This window comes from Crinia signifera, chromosome 4, assembly GCF_055691185.1.
Source record: "Crinia signifera chromosome 4, ASM5569118v1, whole genome shotgun sequence".
NCBI lineage: Eukaryota > Metazoa > Chordata > Amphibia > Anura > Myobatrachidae > Crinia > Crinia signifera.
Window position 1 is genome coordinate 311,851,451 of NC_139220.1, and position 16,786 is coordinate 311,868,236.

Consider the following 16,786-nt stretch of genomic DNA (forward strand, 5'->3'; position numbering starts at 1 on the left):
AAAGTTCATAAGATGTGTCACACCATGTGCTCAACAACACACACACACACACCTGATTATAGTCAATGTCAATTATTTACTAATACAGTACAAATGGGCAGAATAGCAGCAAAAAAATCAGCAATTAACTTTCTTTAATGTATTATTATTACATTTTATATATAGGGTACAGTGGCAGCACTGTACATATTAAGAACAATACAGGGTATACAGGAATAAACCCCTCTAGGTCGATTGTCGACACCACTTAGGTCGACACCACTAGGTTGAAACGTAACTAGGTCGACATGGATGAAGGTCGACAGGTGTCTAGGTCGACATGGGACTTAGTCGACATGGTTCTAGGTTGACATTTGCCTTAGGTCGACATGGGGTTTTTTCACTGTTTTTTGTGCCGACAGTCGGTATTTCATGCCCTACCATCCACTAGGACGTGGTGGGAGGATAAAATAGTGTGCCGAGCGCAGCGAGTTGACTTTCAACTGTGTCCATGTCAACTGTGTCGACATTCGGGTAAAAAAAAAAAAAAACAGTGAAAAAACCCATGTTGGCCTCGCGACCTGACGACCTGAATCTGGTTTTACATTGCAAAAACCTGCTTTCAACTCGTTTTTGTAAACGTGTCTTAAAACGGTCAAAAGCCAGTTAAACCCCTTTCATATTGCATGTTGTAAAGGTATATTGTAGTTTCAATACCATTTTTGTACCTTCAGATTCAACCCGTTACGCCCATAGAAAGCCATACAATGTAATTTTAAATGTTTATTTCCTGCTTGTGGGCGGGAATCATGCAGGGAGATAACCTATCACCCTTGTGTGGTTATCATTTGTAGCAAATACCATTTCTGAGCTGTTCAGACTGCAGGGGAAACGGCTCAGAAACATGTAGGATCCTGCTTTTAACACGTTTCAAAATACCGGTATTCTGTAATGACAATGAAGCTTTCACACTGCAGCTGTTCCCGTTTTAAAATGGTAAAAAAAAACTGCAATATACCATGTCAAAGCTGCAATGTGAAGCAAGCTTCACCCATGTCGACCTAAACTCCTGTCGACCTTCCCCATGTCGACCTAGACACCTGTCGACCTTGTTGCATGTCGACCTTAGTGCGGTCGATAATTCGACCCACACCCGAATGAACATAACAGTAACAAAAACAGCAGAACAAGTCTTAGAGCACAATACAGCTGGGATGTAGGGAAGCAGAGGAGCAGTCTGCATGTAGTAGTCAGTGGTAGAGATGAATGAACACAGGTGAGAAGAGATGTGGGTATAGATGGTAGATGGGTAGTGGCATAACTAAAATTTGTGCGCCCCCTGCCCAAAGAAATGTTGACTGCCCCCGCCCTCACTGCTAACAGGACAGAAAACAGATAAAAAAATGTCCCTTGCAAAATGGCCACTGCCTCACCGCGACCAGAGATGGTCACTGATGAAAAGGAGAAGCTGCAGAGGGGGAGCTGCAGAGGGAAAACAGCTGGTCACAGGAGCATGCTGCAACCAGCCACCATTAGGAGACTGAGCATGGGAGCGCGCACCCGGCGATTTATCGCCCACAGCCCATACAAATCGCCGGCAATATGGTCACTCACACTCAGTGACCATATTGCCAGCATTATGTGCTTAAAATCGCCCCATGTGTACATAGCTTTACAGTACTCTGCAATTTCGATTTCAGTTTGAACACACCCAAATGTAACTCTCTCTGCACATGTTACATCTGCCCCACCTGCGGTGCCTGGACACCGTTGCCCAGACCCTGCTGCCACAGCAGCTCCACGATGTAGGGCCGTCTTTACCATTAGAGTGGGCCCCTAGAATCCTAGAAACGGGAAACTGCCCGTTAAGCCCAATGGTAAAGACGGCACTGCAGCAGCCATCTTGGACGCACAACGTAATATTACCTTGGGAGGAATAGGTCACGGCCAGAAGACAGGACACAAAATGGGTCATATCATTGGCCTAGTGCTAGGGGCTAGTGTCCCAGCATAACCATCTGTAGGAGATAAGCCACACATGGAAGCAATGCACATATGAGAAAACTGATGTGTGTAATAGGATGATAAACTCTGCATTAATAGATCCACAAGTAGTATATTCTCGGTGTACATTCTAGCACCCTGCAACTCCCAAAAATCCCACCATCCAATGATTTTCTTTTACTGGTCACCACTGCGAGAGCAGACTCGGAGTAGCCAGAGGGTTACTTGGTGGCGGTGATGAAATCAGCCTGATCGAGGCCGGAGCTGACGCCACACCCTCCCCTAAAAAGCTTGGTCACGCCTGTATTGTCCCAAGCATGCCTAGCGCTTGTCTTGCCACTCCCACTAAGCGGATGGTCACCGCCCCCAGAGGCCTACTTCCTGTCAATCACCTAGCGAAGGATAAAAGTAGTTTGTATCCCTATTGCACACTGAATGAGAAATATACACATAATAATTTGTGTGCTGCCCTGGAGTAGTCAGCCTGTGTCGGCATGTTGGGGGCCCACACCCCAGACCCATACCCAGTGTTAGGGACCCCCAGTGACAGAGACGCCTTGACGTACGGCCTGGGGGCTTAACCCTATATCTGCAGATATATGCAACCAAGATCTCTGTATTGTCTGATTATTATGTGTATATTTCTCATTCAGTGTGCAATAGGGATACAAACTGTTTTTCTTTCCTAACCAGATTTACCCCTCCCTGTTGGCACCTGAATGACAGACCTCTGATTGAGCAGCTTACCAATAAAAATGTTGTGCAGTTGAGAGGCATAGATGGGTCAGCAATAGGAGGGATTGCTGACACCTGAGTGCCATTGGAGAAGCCAGGGGTATCTCCAGGTAAGCTGGCTCTCAGATGTTGTAAGGCCATTATCATGTGGCCTTACACTGGGCTATTAGGCCCATAAATTTGTTATTGTGCATGGGATGGGTTTGGGAGTGTGATTCCCCCTTTGTTGGTATGGCTGGTCTGCTCCAGGGTAGCACACCCTAACACTTTATTAACATTTATGTTTTTTCCCTATTGTATGTATTATTTTAATCACACCTTCACCTCCCTACATAGCACTTATGTGCTTCTTATTTAACACTTACTAATTTTCATTTGTGTGCTGCCCTGGAGTAGTCAGCCTGTGTCGGCATGTTGGGGGCCCACACCCCAGACCCATACCCAGTGTTAGGGACCCCCAGTGACAGAGACGCCTTGACGTACGGCCTGGGGGCTTAACCCTATATCTGCAGATATATGCAACCAAGATCTCTGTATTGTCTGATTATTATGTGTATATTTCTCATTCAGTGTGCAATAGGGATACAAACTGTTTTTCTTTCCTAACCAGATTTACCCCTCCCTGTTGGCACCTGAATGACAGACCTCTGATTGAGCAGCTTACCAATAAAAATGTTGTGCAGTTGAGAGGCATAGATGGGTCAGCAATAGGAGGGATTGCTGACACCTGAGTGCCATTGGAGAAGCCAGGGGTATCTCCAGGTAAGCTGGCTCTCAGATGTTGTAAGGCCATTATCATGTGGCCTTACACTGGGCTATTAGGCCCATAAATTTGTTATTGTGCATGGGATGGGTTTGGGAGTGTGATTCCCCCTTTGTTGGTATGGCTGGTCTGCTCCAGGGTAGCACACCCTAACACTTTATTAACATTTATGTTTTTTCCCTATTGTATGTATTATTTTAATCACACCTTCACCTCCCTACATAGCACTTATGTGCTTCTTATTTAACACTTACTAATTTTCATTTGTGTGCTGCCCTGGAGTAGTCAGCCTGTGTCGGCATGTTGGGGGCCCACACCCCAGACCCATACCCAGTGTTAGGGACCCCCAGTGACAGAGACGCCTTGACGTACGGCCTGGGGGCTTAACCCTATATCTGCAGATATATGCAACCAAGATCTCTGTATTGTCTGATTATTATGTGTATATTTCTCATTCAGTGTGCAATAGGGATACAAACTGTTTTTCTTTCCTAACCAGATTTACCCCTCCCTGTTGGCACCTGAATGACAGACCTCTGATTGAGCAGCTTACCAATAAAAATGTTGTGCAGTTGAGAGGCATAGATGGGTCAGCAATAGGAGGGATTGCTGACACCTGAGTGCCATTGGAGAAGCCAGGGGTATCTCCAGGTAAGCTGGCTCTCAGATGTTGTAAGGCCATTATCATGTGGCCTTACACTGGGCTATTAGGCCCATAAATTTGTTATTGTGCATGGGATGGGTTTGGGAGTGTGATTCCCCCTTTGTTGGTATGGCTGGTCTGCTCCAGGGTAGCACACCCTAACACTTTATTAACATTTATGTTTTTTCCCTATTGTATGTATTATTTTAATCACACCTTCACCTCCCTACATAGCACTTATGTGCTTCTTATTTAACACTTACTAATTTTCATTTGTGTGCTGCCCTGGAGTAGTCAGCCTGTGTCGGCATGTTGGGGGCCCACACCCCAGACCCATACCCAGTGTTAGGGACCCCCAGTGACAGAGACGCCTTGACGTACGGCCTGGGGGCTTAACCCTATATCTGCAGATATATGCAACCAAGATCTCTGTATTGTCTGATTATTATGTGTATATTTCTCATTCAGTGTGCAATAGGGATACAAACTGTTTTTCTTTCCTAACCAGATTTACCCCTCCCTGTTGGCACCTGAATGACAGACCTCTGATTGAGCAGCTTACCAATAAAAATGTTGTGCAGTTGAGAGGCATAGATGGGTCAGCAATAGGAGGGATTGCTGACACCTGAGTGCCATTGGAGAAGCCAGGGGTATCTCCAGGTAAGCTGGCTCTCAGATGTTGTAAGGCCATTATCATGTGGCCTTACACTGGGCTATTAGGCCCATAAATTTGTTATTGTGCATGGGATGGGTTTGGGAGTGTGATTCCCCCTTTGTTGGTATGGCTGGTCTGCTCCAGGGTAGCACACCCTAACACTTTATTAACATTTATGTTTTTTCCCTATTGTATGTATTATTTTAATCACACCTTCACCTCCCTACATAGCACTTATGTGCTTCTTATTTAACACTTACTAATTTTCATTTGTGTGCTGCCCTGGAGTAGTCAGCCTGTGTCGGCATGTTGGGGGCCCACACCCCAGACCCATACCCAGTGTTAGGGACCCCCAGTGACAGAGACGCCTTGACGTACGGCCTGGGGGCTTAACCCTATATCTGCAGATATATGCAACCAAGATCTCTGTATTGTCTGATTATTATGTGTATATTTCTCATTCAGTGTGCAATAGGGATACAAACTGTTTTTCTTTCCTAACCAGATTTACCCCTCCCTGTTGGCACCTGAATGACAGACCTCTGATTGAGCAGCTTACCAATAAAAATGTTGTGAAGGATAAAAGTAGCAAGATTTTCTTGGTGCCCAGCGTCACTGCCACGCATTGCGGACCAGATACAGGCGCAGTGTACTGATATTCAGCTGCTGGATACATTCGAACAGTAGTGATCAGGGGCATCGGGCCCCTGTGTATGCACCTATAAATAAGTCTATGTTAATAAGGTTAGATATGAAGGAGGGTCTTTCATAGTGATGGAGGTACTCACCCCTCTGAATACACCCACTGGGCCTAATTCACATTGGGCCTAATTCACGTTACTTACCGAGCGATGAAACCTCGCCCCACCAAATGTCAGTCTCAACACTCCCAGCTGTTATAATGCTCTGCTGGTGGTGCTGGTGGCAACCTTTTGACTGTCGACCTTCCCATCATCGAAGTAGTGCGTGTGTCGCCGCTATGACATTGTCGACCTTACCCGTGTCATCTTATTTCAGGTGTCGACATTTGGTGGTTGACCCAATGCATGTCGACCCAATGACCATCTATCAAAGCCTATTTCCCTATAGATTGTAAGATTGCGAGCAGGGCCCTCCTACCTCTAGGCCTGTTCTATTCTATTGCTAGTGTTTCCAACTGAAAAGTGCAACTGAATACGCACTATATAAGAAACTAATAATAATTATGACAACACCGGGGAACACATTTATTTTTTCCAAATTTTCTGGCACATGATATTTTTTTAATGTTTCTATAATTTTACATTTGAAATCAGTTTTCTGTACACGCTATATATATGAAATCAGTTTCCTGTACATGCTATATATATGAAATCAGTTTCCTGTACACGCTATACAGATAAAATCAGTTTCCTGTACACGCTATACATATGAAATGAGTTAATGCTGTACATGCTATACATATGAAATGAGTTTCCTGTACATGCTATATATATGAAATCAGTTTCCTGTACACGCTATATAGATAAAATCAGTTTTCCTGTACACGCTATATATATGAAATCAGTTTTCCTGTACACGCTATACATATGAAGTCAGTTTTCCTGTACACGCTATACATATGAAATCAGTTTTCCTGTACACGCTATACATATGAAATCAGTTTTCCTGTACACGCTATACATATGAAATGAGTTAATGCTGAACATGCTATACATATGAAATGAGTTTCCTGTACACGCTATACATATGAAATCAGTTTCCTGTACACGCTATATATATGAAATCAGTTTTCCTGTACACGCTATACATATGAAATCAGTTTTCCTATACACGCTATACATATGAAATGAGTTAATGCTGTACATGCTATACATATGAAATGAGTTTCCTGTACACGCTATATATATATGAAATCAGTTTTCCTGTACACACTATATAGATAAACTCAGTTTTCCTGTACACGCTATACATATGAAATCAGTTTTCCTGTACACGCTATACATATGAAATCAGTTTTCCTGTACACGCTATACATATGAAATCAGTTTCCTGTACACGCTATATATATATGAAATCAGTTTTCCTGTACACGCTATATATATGAAATCAGTTTTCCTGTACACGCTATACATATGAAATCAGTTTTCCTGTACACGCTATACATATGAAATCAGTTTTCCTGTACACGCTATACATATGAAATCAGTTTCCTGTACACGCTATATATATATGAAATCAGTTTCCTGTACACGCTATACATATGAAATCAGTTTTCCTATACACACTATACATATGAAATGAGTTAATGCTGTACATGCTATACATATGAAATGAGTTTCCTGTACACGCTATATATATGAAATCAGTTTTCCTGTACACGCTATATATATGAAATCAGTTTTCCTGTACACGCTATACATATGAAATCAGTTTTTCTGTACACGCTATACATATAAATTAGTTTCCTGTACATGCTACACATATGAAATCAGTTTCCTGTACATGTTATACATATGAAATCAGTTTCCTGTACATGCTATACATATGAAATCAGTTTCCTGTACATGCTATACATATGAAATCAGTTTTCCTGTACACGCTATACATATGAAATCAGTTTTCCTGTACACGCTATATATATGAAATGAGTTAATTCTGTACATTCTATACATATGAAATGAGTTTCCTGTACATGCTATACATATGAAATCAGTTTCCTCTACACGCTATATAGATAAAATCAGTTTCCTGTACATGCTATACATATGAAATCAGTTTTCCTGTACACGCTATATATATGAAATCAGTTTTCCTGTACACGCTATACATATTAAATCAGTTTTCCTGTACACACTATACATATGAAATCAGTTTCCTGTACACGCTATACATATGAAATCAGTTTCCTGTACACGCTATATATATGAAATCAGTTTTCCTGTACACGCTATACATATGAAATCAGTTTTCCTATACACGCTATACATATGAAATGAGTTAATGCTGTACATGCTATACATATGAAATGAGTTTCCTGTACACGCTATATATATGAAATCAGTTTTCCTGTACACGCTATACATATGAAATCAGTTTTCCTGTACACGCTATACATATGAAATCAGTTTTCCTGTACACGCTATACATATGAAATCAGTTTCCTGTACACGCTATACATATGAAATCAGTTTTCCTATACACGCTATACATATAAAATGAGTTAATGCTGTACATGCTATACATATGAAATGAGTTTCCTGTACACGCTATATATATGAAATCAGTTTTCCTGTACACGCTATTTAGATAAAATCAGTTTTCCTGTACACGCTATATATATGAAATCAGTTTTCCTGTACACGCTATACATATGAAATCAGTTTTCCTGTACACGCTATACATATGAAATCAGTTTTTCTGTACACTCTATACATATAAATTAGTTTCCTGTACATGCTACACATATGAAATCAGTTTCCTGTACATGCTATATATATGAAATCAGTTTCCTGTACACGCTATATATATGAAATTAGTTTTCCTGTACACGCTATATATATGAAATCAGATTTCCTGTACACACTATATATATGAAATCAGTTTCCTGTACACGCTATATATATGAAATCAGTTTTCCTGTACACGCTATATATATGAAATCAGTTTTCCTGTACACGCTATATATATGAAATTAGTTTTCCTGTACACGTTATATATATGAAATCAGATTTCCTGTACACACTATATATATGAAATCAGTTTCCTGTACACGCTATATATATGAAATCATCTTCCTGTACATGCTATATATATGAAATCAGTTTCCTGTACACGCTATATTTGTCATACAATTTGTAACTTTGGAGTTGTGCCGATAAGCCCCCTTGTGATTTGCATTCACTCCATTTCCCTTATTTAAATGCAGTAAAGTCAAATCATCTTCCATTTCCCGAGAACCTTGGAGCTATGAGTGATGAACAGGGAGAGCGCTTCCTTAGAAACCTAGATGATTGGACAGCGTTATCTGTGGAGACAGGACAAGACTATGACGGCAGACTACTCCCGGGGCATGAAACGAGACCACCCTGAGCAAGTGCACAAACGCAAGATACAAGCACAAATCCCTGCCAGAATAAGACCCATTTGTACATTGCATGCCATCCATATCAATGTCTGTGTATTACCTGCTGCATTACATTTAGACTCATATTTTACTATCTATATATGTATAAAATAAGTGTAAATACTCCTCACCTCTATGATGTGATGTACCGCCACTGACCACTAGAGGCCTCTCCAAATGACTCCTTAAAAGATGTCATAACAGAAAGTGAAAGCAATTTTTGCACGGACACTGATTTGTTTCAAACTTGCTGGAAATGGGAGGTTATTCTGATTAATTCACATCTTTGCGAGTCAACCAGATCCCGTCTTGCGAATGGTGGTTTTACATAAACATCCATTTGCAGCCTGTGGGGGAACACCCACATCATTCGATGGTCGCCGACCGTGGTTGCTCAGAGTAACCTTAGATCTGCGTGCACATTCTGAGGGAAGTGGGTGGGCAGCTGACACTCGGTGATGTCAGCTGCTGCCTCCGCACCGGGAGGTAGGAGCAGATAAGGACTGGGTGTCAGTTGGAGAGTTTGTGGTCTAAAAACGGTCACAGCTCAAAGTGAAAGTAAAAACTATCACAGCTCAAAGTGCATTTCAGAAGCATTTTGATTTATTGAATAAATGTTTAGTACATTTTAGTCTATGGTTTATTTATCGTACATGGGATGCACCTACACAAACTTCTTGTTATATCTGCAGTTTTACCAACATCGCGCAATATCTCAACTTCACAATATTGTTATATCTCAACGTCGTACAATATGGCAATATTTCAACATTACAACATATTACATGGTACTGCTTATTACGTCATCTAATCAATTCTGGCATATATTCGTGATTCCTTTGCGAAATAATAAATAACATTCCTCAGACATTGCATCTGAATGGATTATTAAAAAAAAAAAGTAAAAGTGGCGTCAGGGTCCCTGAGAGATGACACAGGGTCTGACAACCACCTTCAATGTCCAGTCAGAGGTTCCATGATTGACAGCCGACTGGAGACCAGAAATGAAGAGGTAACGCACACAGAGTGGGCCTTATTCTAGTTCACTCTTTCTGATAAAATCCTTCTTAGATGGACAAACCCATGTGCACTGCAGGTGGGGCAGATGTTACTTGTGCTGAGAGAATTAGATTTGGGTGGGGTTTTACTTCAAAGTGAGATCTATATTGCAGTGTAAAAATAACGCAGTCAGTATTTTCCCTGCACAGAAACAAAATAACGCACCCAAATCTAATTCTCTCTCTGCACATTTTACATCTGCCCCACCTGCAGTGCACATGGTTTTGTCCATCTAAGAAGGATTTTGTCAGAAAGAGTGAACTAGAATAAGGCCCAGTATCTCAGCAGACCTTTCTGATCTGAAGTTTATTCTCAAGGTGCTTATAGTTAAACCCAAAATGTGGAACGCAATCCACGTCAGTACTCATTAAATATTTATTTTGAAGTTTTAAGCTAAAGCAATAAATTTATACTTTTTAAAACAGTATCAAAACAAAAGTTTGTATATAATAGAAATAATTGGATCAATGTTGATAAGCAAGCAGTAACTTTGCCTCCTCCTTCTGATTCTCAAAACATTCCAAAACGCTGTCTTCATGTCGCAGGTGCGATATCTTCTGACCTTGGTAACATCTCTTGAAATCACCTCAAACTTTTCCATCTTTTAAAATCTGTTCTGCTGAAAGCATGTTAAGGAAATACATCTTAAAGGGTCAGTGATAGAACTGAATAACATATATAAAACTTAAACCTAATATGTATATAAAAGTTGAGAATCATATCTATACTCTAATGGCTTAGCGAGAGGCTGGAGACGGAGGTCATTGTGGTTCTCAGTTTTGATTTGAGAAGAAACGGAGTAACCTGCAAATCTCCTGAATAAATACTCCACATACTGTACTGTATTTCTGCCACGTCCCGGTTGGGGCTGGCAGTGTCCCGCAGTGGGAGAGGCATTTGGGAATCCCCCCTGCAGAGCAGCAAGGAATAGGCACTGGGGCCATGCCACCACAGTGGCCAGCATAGTTCATGCCCCCTGGCCTCTAGGCTAGTGTGGGTGTGTAAGAGGGTAAAGGGTGGCAGGCTAGTGATGTGGCCATGCTTGCTGGCTAAGGGAGGTTATTCTGCTAGATTCGCTCGAATGCGAATTCGCATCTTTGCGAGTCAACCAGATCCCGTCTTGCGAATGGTGGTTTTACATAAACATCCATTTGCAGCCTGTGGGGGAACACCCACATCATTCGATGGTCGCCGACCGTGGTTGCTCAGAGTAACCCTAGATCTGCGTGCACATTCTGAGGGAAGTGGGTGGGCAGCTGACTTCCGGTGATGTAAGCTGCCCGCCTCCGCACCCGGAGGTAGGAGCAGATAAGGACTGGGGGTCAGGTGGAGAGTTTGTGGTCTAAAAACTGTCACAGCTCAAAGTGAAAGTAAAAACTATCACAGCTCAAAGTACATTTCAGAAGCCGTCATTTTGATTTATTGAATAAATGTTTAGTACATTTTAGTCTATGGTTTATTTATTATACGTGTGATGCACCTACACAAACTTCTTGTTATATCTGCAGTTTTACCAACATCGCGCAATATCTCAACTTCACAATATTGTTATATCTCAACGTCGCACAATATGGCAATATTTCAACATTACAACATGTTACATGGTATTGCTTATTTCGTCATCTAATCAATTCTGGCATATATTTGTGATTCCTTTACGAAATAATAAATAACATTCCTCAGACATTTCATCTGAATGGATTATTAAAAAAAAAAAGTAAAAGTGGCGTCAGGGTCCCTGAGAGATGACACAGGGTCTGACAACTACCTTCAATGTCCAGTCAGAGGTTCCATGATTGACAGCCGGCTGGAGACCAGAAATGAAGAGGTAACGCACACAGAGTGGGACTTATTCTAGTTCACTCTTTCTGATAAAATCCTTCTTAGATGGACAAAACCATGTGCACTGCAGGTGGGGCAGATGTTACTTGTGCTGAGAGAATTAGATTTGGGTGGGGGTTTTACTTCAAAGTGAGATCTATATTGCAGTGTAAAAATAACACAGTCAGTATTTTCCCTGCACAGAAACAAAATAACGCACCCAAATCTAATTCTCTCTGCACATTTTACATCTGCCCCACCTGCAGTGCACATGGTTTTGTCCATCTAAGAAGGATTTTGTCAGAAAGAGTGAACTAGAATAAGGCCCAGTATCTCAGCAGACCTTTCTGATCTGAAGTTTATTCTCAGGGTGCTTATAGTTATACCCAAAATGTGGAATACAATCCACGTCAGTGCTCATTAAATATTTATTTTGAAGTTTTAAGCTAAAGCAATAAATTGATACTTTTTAATGAGTATCAAAACAAAAGTTTGTATATAATAGAAATAATTGGATCAATATTAATAAGCAATCAGTAACTTTGCCTCCTCCTCTGATTCTCAAAACATTCCAAAACGCTATCTTCATGTCGCAGGTGCGATATCTTCTGACCTTGGTAACATCTCTTGAAATCACCTCAAACTTTTCCATCTTATGCTGAAATTAAAATCTGTTCTGCTGAAAGCATGTTAAGGAAAATACATCTTAAAGCAGGGCTGGGCAACACCGGCCCTCCAGATGTTGATGAACTACACATCCCAGCAAGCCTTGCATCAGTTTCAGCATGGCCACATAGCAAAACTAATGCAAAGCATCCTGGGATGTGTAGTTTATCAACATCTGGAGGGCCGGTGTTGCCCAGCCCTGTCTTAAAGGGTCAGTGATAGAACTGAATAACATATATAAAACTTAAACCTAATGTGTATATAAAAGTTGAGAATCATATATATACTCTAATGGCTTAGCGAGAGGCTGGAGACGGAGGTCATTGTGATTCTCAGTTTTGATTTGAGAAGAAACAGAGTAACCTGCAAATCGCCTGAATAAATAATCCACATACTGTACTGTATTTCTGCCACGTCCCGGTTGCGGCTGGCAGTGTCCCGCAGTGGGAGAGGCAGTTGGGAATCCCCCCTGCAGAGCAGCAAGGAATAGGCACTGGGGCCATGCCACCACAGTGGCCAGCATAGTTCATGCCCCCTGTCCTCTACGCTAGTGTGGGTGTCAGTGGCGTAAGTTTGTGTACATTGCCCGGAGGCAAGATAAAAAGGTGCCCCCCTTAGGGAGGGAGAGAGAGAGAGAGAAAGAGAGAGAGGGGGAGAAAAAGAGAGAGAGGGGGAGAAAAAGAGAGAGAGAGAGGGAGAGAAAGAGAGAATATGTCAGGGAGAGAGGGGCTTCATAGACTTACCCTCAAAGGTTGCTGCTGCAGCGTCTCCCACCCAGTTCCCGGCTTTTAGATGACAGCTGCCGTCTGCCTGCTTCGTGACAGTCACACTCGCACACTGGCTGGCTGTGTGGAGTGAACTGTCTTCTGCCCGACTCCCGGCTCATCACTGGCTGGCTTGCTCAGGCCAGGTGACAGGGAGGAATGGCACGCTGCGCACATGCTACGGGGAGGGGGGATGTCCGCCCGCACCACCGCTTACGCTGCGCACATGGCTACGGGGAGGGGGGTGCCCGGCCGCACTGGCTACAGGGAGGGGGGATGATCGCCCGCACCACCACTTAGTAAGCGGCGCTTAAAAGGATGGGTGGGGGGATGCGCCCGCCCGCACCACTGCTCACAAGGATACGGGGGGCGCCTGCCTGCGCCCGCCCTGCTGCATTACATAGCCGCGCCGCTGAATAAGATAAATGCGGCAGTGGCACTAAGCGCAACACCGGAGGCAATGGAGCCAGTGCCCCTTTAAGCCTGACGCCCGGCGGCAGATTACTTCATTGCCTCCGGGAGTTCCGCCACTGGTGGGTGTGTAAGAGGGTAAAGGGTGGCAGGATAGTGATGTGGCCATGCAAGAAGCAATTTTTTGGAAATTTTTCAAGGGATATTTTTAATTCCCAATGCACCCATGACACCAGGGAAGCCTCTGTAGTGGAATTAGCATAACGTCAAAGGCACAACTGCAGGAAGAGACACATGGACCGCTGCAACGGTGCCCAACTCAGAATCAGGCTCTATGTGGGATCCCGTCTCTTTTACAGATCCCACCCCCTAAACAGACCCCGCCTCCATAAGGGCTGCTTCCAGAAATTTCCAGGGCTGGTTTTCTATCCCGATCCACCCCTGCCTGTAGAGTCTGCCCAAGCTGTAGCCAGCCTCAGCCAGCCCGCCAGCGCGATATATCCATAGTTCTGTCCGGCACTGACGGATGCTAGTGTGGGGCGTGAGTGGTGGACGGGGATGCGTGCGCATGTCCCACGCGCTTGCACACCCATTGGCGAGAATGGGGTGCGCGAGTGTCTCATGCCTGCACGCCCCACTCTGGTGGATGGGGCGGAGGTGGTGCAGGCCGGCGGGGGATGGTGGATGGTGATCAGATCATCGGAAGCCGCTTCGATGAGAGTTCTATTGAAGATAGGATGTCGCCCATAGAAACCATTTAGATTTGACATCTTATTTATTTAGCACCTTCTAGAACAGGGCTGGGCAACACCGGACCTCCAGATGTTGATGAACTACACATCCCAGCATGCCTTGCACCAGTTTCAGCATGGCCAGATAGCAAAACTAATGCAAAGCATCCTGGGATGTGTAGTTCATTAACATCTGGAGGGCCGGTGTTGCCCAGCCCTGTTCTAGAAGATAGAAGGAAGGGTGGGCATCCGCACTGGGCAATAGGGACAAGTTTTTATATAGTGATGGTCTTGGGATCATAACTGACCTCTTGGAGAAAATCTATGTCACTATTCACTATGGGGGCTATGAAATAACCTTAATTGTGGCTACGGAGCTCCCCCCGGGTCCCCACCGCCTCCCCCGACACCGCTGATGGTGCCCCTCGCCGCACCGAACCCCCTATCCCTGCCCGTCTTGTTGAAGCGGAGACGGGCAGGGACCCGCTGCGCCGCCGTCCTGAAACTGGGACACGCGTGCATCCCAGTCAGATGGAACGCCTCTCCGCCGGCGATCGCCAGAGGGGACATTCTGGCGATCCCCGGCGCTGGAAGAGAGGCACTCCATCTGTATGACTGAATTGATATATATACAAAAAAGAAGAAAAACTCTGGTGGGGTGCACGCTTGGTTCCCAAAGGCTCACATGATGGCATGGAGTTGATTTTAAATAGCGTGGCGAGCGTAGCGAGCCACCGAGCCCCGCAAGGGGACTCAGACGCACGGCGCCATAGTGGCGCCGTGAAGCTACAGAAGTACTGTACAGTTTTTATCAGTGGTCATTCAGCTGCTACTGTATACTGTAGTACAGTACATTGCTGTGCTGTACAGTACCTGTCATGTTTTTAAGACAAGCATGTACAGTACAGTAAATTCACAGTTTCACGTCTCATTTCCTATGAGCAGCTCATCACGCACGAGCGTCTCATACTGCAAGCGCGCTCCGTACGGCGAATGGCGGGTTTCCATTGGCACATTGCAGTATAGCACTCCGACTCTAGCTTGATGGAGCATTAGCCACCCAGTGGTGGCGGATTGTATTGCATGGCGTGAACCCACGCCCCTTGGCGGACGCCGGCGCAAGAAGAATATCGGAGCGCCAGAACGGAAAGGATGGGACCTGCCCCATCTGTAGGAGGGAATATGTCACATCCACCATGGCTGTCACCCAAGTCCCCTGTGCTGTGCCCAGCCCTAGGTCCTCTATCAGCATGTCTGACACTCTGGCGCTCACCTCTGCTCTTGTTCCTGGTCTTGGTGGGGTACATGTTCCCGCACTGTCACCGCGTGGGGACAGTGGTACTGTGTGCTCCGGTGCCATGCAGGGCATGAGTGGCATGAGACATGAACCGCCATGTGTGTTTGTGCCTGGTTAGGTCTCTGACTGAACGCCGGCAACTGCGCAGCTGCGCACGCTTACTGCCGGCTGGATTCTGTTGCCTCCACTGGCGGCCGCCATCTTTCTGGATTCCTCAGCCTGTACTGTGCGGCTCCGCCTCTCCTGTCAATAGGCTAACCAATAGCCACGCAGCTCACTCCTTAAGTACTTACTGGCTGGGTAAGACCGCCAGTCAGTACAATGATGTTTATGCCTAAGCATCATTGATCTCTCCTGGCTCTGTAGTACTCACTACTATCCTGTGCCTCCGGTGAAGTGTTCTACTCCTGCTGATCATCTCACTGCTCTCCTTGTGCACCACGGAACCTGCTGCCGCCAATGTGGACTGGATAAGGTTAGCCCCCCCAAAGGGGTATTATCTTTATTCTCCTTCCTGACGGTTATTATCACTCCTGATTGCAGCTACGATCCAATCCAGCAAGGATAACATACTTCTTCATTAATTCTTTATCCAATCTTCAACCAATCTTCCAATCCTTCAACCAATCTTCCAATCCTCAACCAATCTTCCAATCCTTCAATCAATCTTCCAATCCTTCAACCAATCATCCAATCCTTCAACCAATCTTCCAATCCTTCAGCCAATCATCCAATCCTTCAACCAATATTCCAATCCTTCAACCAATCATCCAATCCTTCAACCAACCTTTCAATCCTTCAACCAAACATCCAATCCTTTAGCCAATTCTTCAATTCTTCAACCAATCCACCAATATTCTTTCCAACTGCCAAGCATCATCATATTCTACAATAAAGTATTGTACTATTGACTTTTATCATTGCATAATCTACAGTATACTATTTGTGCCACCATTACCAACTTGTATCGCAGTATCTTTATTAAACCAGATTTATTTTATCTCATTGCTTCACTCCCTTCTGTCGTTGATGCAACAACCTTATATTAAAGCACCCAGCCTCCGTTACACTCCAGCTGGTGCTTCACGAAACGTGACAGAATATATTTTATACATTTGAAATATCACTATTAATACGTATTCTTAATGTCTTA